Raw genomic sequence first — 4,717 nt, 5'->3', positions numbered from 1 at the left:
TATATGTTAGCATTGTCAAAGTAACACCCAATTTTTTTGTAACTCTCAGAGTAACAGACTCACACTTTAACAGAGTATTGTGTCCCTCCCAAAATCACATTGAGCACAACCAGAGTTAATCCATAAATAAAGTGCTCCGGATTATAAGGCCCATTGTTACTTTTAAAAATAATTTACAGCTTTTGAGTGCAGAAAAATGCTGTACTTTCTAAAATCTTTAGACAAGCTGGTGTTTTCAGTTTTGTGAAAGTTGACATTTGTGAAAATAGAAATGTTGATACTTTAATTTTCCAGCTAAACAAAACATTTTTTCTTCAAAGCATTTCTAAAAGTTAGGGGAGTGTATTGGCAAGAATCTGGCAATACGAACCCCGATACACGTCTTGTGATGCGATACATATCACGATATATCCCAAGACAAGCAATTTTTGTTTTGTTTTCTTTTTTATTTTATTTTTTTTAAGAGTATGAATAGAGAAAAACTAAGTTATACTAAGTAGTTCATCTCTCATAACAACAAAAACCAAGAGACTGAACAATTAACAGAAGTTGGTTCTTGGAAGATCTTGTTGTTCTGCTGTTCTGGTAGAGAACAAAGTGTGCTGCCACCTAGTGGTCGGGGGTTTAGATGGAAAACAAATGTAGGACGCTGAAGGACGCTCAAATAATTAATTAAATGTCGTCAGCATTTTAAATGGATACAATTATTGCCAAATGAAATATCACGATAAATCACTGAACCAATTTCCCCTACCAAATGTTATGGAATACATGTTTTTCTTATTTATATTTGGCAGATAAACACATATTTAGCTGTGTGTGTAACTTTCAAACACCGTGCTCTGAACAATTGAGCAAATAGAGTTATTAAATAAAAAGCCTTTCTGTAGAATACACTTACTGGAAATACCAATACTCATAATTTTCTCCTGAAGTGGAATTAACTAAATGACCTAAGGTACTTTCCACTGGGGTGTTGTAAGATCAGGACTTCTCCGTGTGTTTTGTAGGCCGTTGGAAGTCAGTACTGACGCAGCACTGCCCCATAAACCACTGGAACCACTTACCGTGTGTGTTTTCTATTGTTTCATGATGTGAAATGGAGCAGCAACCCTGGCTAAGGAATTGTGGGAACCAACCTGTGAGTCCTGAGTGTGTTTGGACGATGATGTCAGAATAAATCCCTTTCTGCATTTTGATGGTTGGAAGCTTGGCTCCGTGGGTTCAGTTGGAAAGCAGAGACCACGTTTTGCTTCTTCCATCAGAATTACAAGGGCAGAGTAGCAGCCAGGAGCGGCTAATCAATTGTGGCAATCAAGAGGTGATCAGCAGGGGTAACCACCTCTAACAGTAGTTTTGGTTCTGGCTCATGGCTGGTCTGCAGCTCTCAGATGTGTGCTCACTTCATGCCAGGAAGTGAAGGTTTCAGTAATGATCTTTGGGAAGCAGTTGTTGTTGTCCATCACTCCGGAAAAAAGGTAAAAAGCAGATTCTAAACCATTTCCATGATTATACATTGAGAGAGTGGAAAACATTTGTGCATGGACTGCATTTTCCCAGGAGTGGTCATCCAAGTAAATCTAAGTGGACACCGGAGCAATGCTCGGGTCTCAAAAGCAAGTCAAATGCTGAGATGCAAAATTATTATTTTGTCTTTTGGGTGCTCCCTTTATGGCAGGGGGGTCAAACTCAATCGCACAAGGGGCCAAAATCCAAAACACACCTTAGGTCGCGGGCCGAACAGGATAAACATTTTTTCAACACTCTGAAATATTATTAAAACTTTAAAACCATAACTTTTAACATAACTATAAACCAGATATATATAGCATTACCTGTGATAATGCTAGTGTGATGCTGTAAGCTGAATTTGGCCCCTGATAGTGCTAGTGCTGATAGATGAAAATGCCGAAATTGACTGTTGAAAACGCTGAAGCAGATAGCCAGCTAAAATATTAGCCAAGTTCCAAATTAGCCCAAAAAATGTAGTCAAACTTAGTAGTCAAAATAGCTAGCATCTAGCCGAAAAAAAAACCTAAACTTAAAAAAAGCCTAAAAAACTAAAAATTAAAGACTAAAGTAGCCAAAACAGCTAGCATGTAGCTGAAATATTAGCTAAACTCCAAAATAGGTTTAAATACATAACTTTTTTTATCATTACTAAGAATAAAAATAGGTAGGAATATTATTCCAGAATAAATCAACGTCAGCCTTGACCCTTTAACACCTGAGCTCCAGTATTTATGTTCTTTGATTTAACGTAATTTTTTAACCGCTAACACGATCCAGTAGATTCTGAAGGAGAAAAGCGGCTCTGATATGTTATTTTCCCACTAACAACCCACAGAGGGCACTGTAGGCGTGTATCAGTATTTGCTACTGACAGCAACACAGAAGAAGTATCATCCAAAAATGAAGAAAATCTTATTGTTCTCTACCTGAACATATTTTTCTTATTTGACATTTTTATTCTTGATTTTATTTTTTCCTTCCTTGGACTATTGCGGGAAAGAAATTCATCAAAGTGGGTTACAGAGACATGGAAATAATGCTGAAAGCGCTGCCACTCAGGGATGAGGCTGAAAACTTGATGGAAGCTTCTACCACACACGAGGGGAGCTTTTAGCTTACAAACACAATTTTGGACAAGCATCAAATTTTACACAAGTCAAAAGAGGCAGCGGAAGCTAATGTGAATTGGATTTGATGTGAACGCACAAATACGCTAGGCAGAAGCAACTGCGACTTATACTCCAGACTCCTTCTATTTGTTTTAAATTCTTTATTATTCTTCTTATACCTCGGTGCGACTTTACGGTGGGTAAAAGAATTGAACTGCATCATATCAAAGTTTGTTAAATCTTTTATGTATCTGTTTGTGGACCATGTATTAGGATGTGTATCGAATCATGTGAGAAGGAAAGACACAAAACCTTATTTAGAACCCTTTTTATTACAGAGAATGAAGGTGTCAGACTGAAAAAGAGCCAATTCCTCACAAAGTGTGAGACCATCGAGAAAGACCACCAGTAGATTCCAGACTGCAGACCTGAGACTGTCAGATGAATCATGTGATAACAGCAAGTTTGTTATGGTGTTAAATCTATTGTATTATAAAAACTGAAAGAAAAGTTTAATCTTGAGGAGAAAAAAAAACATTTGATATTTGTAACAAAGTAGTATTGTCTACTTGTCACCAGTCTGTTACAGCTCACCATTTGTCCCACATCTGTACTGAGTATGTAATGCAACAAGTAACAAAGCATACACAACAAGTTTAATTTGTTTACCCACCAACCAACCAACCAACCATCCAACAACCAAACCAACCAGCCAACAACTCAACCAACCAACCAACAACCCAACCAACCAACCAATCAACCAACCAACAACCCAGCCAACAACCAAACCAACCAACCAACAACCGAACCAACCAACCAACAACCCAACCAACCAACAACCCAATCAGCCAACCAACAACCCAACCAAAAAACCAACCAACCAACCAACCAACCAGTTGAGGATTAGGGGGTTTTAATTTGTTTGATTGCCTTGTGGTTTTAGTTGTCTTATTTTATTTCTGTTTGTTTTGTTTACAGTAGTTTAAATGTATAGTTCCCAAGAAACCTGAATCTTTTGATGTCTGTTTTTCATTGTTTGGTTAAAGTGCCTTACTTTGTGGGCGTGGCCAACCTATTGAGGTGGAGCCCATAAAAGGAGGAGGAGCTCATATATAATGAGGTTGAAGGGGGAAAGAGCAAGTGTGAGGTATACAGCCAATGCGTTTTTCTGTCTCATAAAGAAATGTCCATTAGCTTTCAAGACGTCTGCCTCCTATGTGAACACTACATCGTGACAATCTTCTTCAGCTCATCTACCGTCTGTCTGAGTATAACGATGTCACTCACATAGAAAATACTGCATTTGGTCAAATGTTTTGAAGTGCTGACCAAAAGACAGGGTTCTGAAGTGTGGACGTACACAAAGGTTGTGTCACTTGAAAATACTTCCTAAACACGGCAATTTTTCTGTTTGAGTGTGGGAGGTGAAAATAAAAGAGCTCTAGAGAAGTGCAGGAGTAAAGACAAACATCCTCACCAAAGCCGAGGCAGGATGTATCACTCAACTGTTAGCCTTTTTTTTTCCTAAACGCAGAGCAAGAATCAGCTTGGTCTTAAAACCAAACCCTGGGGTACTCCGTAACGTTGATTTATCGGCCCTTTGAGGAAAATCATTGTGATCATGCAGATCATGCAGTTGGTTTAAGCATGAAGTAATGGTTGACTGTGAGATCTAACGGAACAAAAACAGTAAATTTGTCTTCGTCTGCTGAATTTATGACGTCTCCGGAGACTCAAAGCAATTCTATTTTAGTGTCTGAAACCTGGAAACTTTCAAAAAGACATGCAGGTTGGTCAGCTACTGTCTGAAATGTAGGGTTACAAATGTTTGACTTCAAAATGAGTTTTTTTTTGCTGAAAGATCACGGTGAACATCAGCTAGAGAAAAGAAGAAGATTGTTGCTTAGACTGGAGTAAACAGATTGTTGGAAGCAGGTATAATCATCTATAATCCACACATCTATCTGGAGGTTAAACAACAGAAAGGGACAAAACCTTGACTAAGATAGAAGCTTTTTATTCCTGAGAGGAGGTGTTGAAAAATCCTTTTAAACCAGCTTCACCGCTCTCCCCGAGGTCAGTCAAAAATAGCCAGT

Source organism: Oryzias melastigma, linkage group LG21, assembly GCF_002922805.2.
Source record: "Oryzias melastigma strain HK-1 linkage group LG21, ASM292280v2, whole genome shotgun sequence".
In the NCBI taxonomy this organism is placed as follows: domain Eukaryota; kingdom Metazoa; phylum Chordata; class Actinopteri; order Beloniformes; family Adrianichthyidae; genus Oryzias; species Oryzias melastigma.
The sequence above is the reverse complement of the archived record's forward strand: the minus strand, read 5'-3'. Positions refer to the sequence as shown.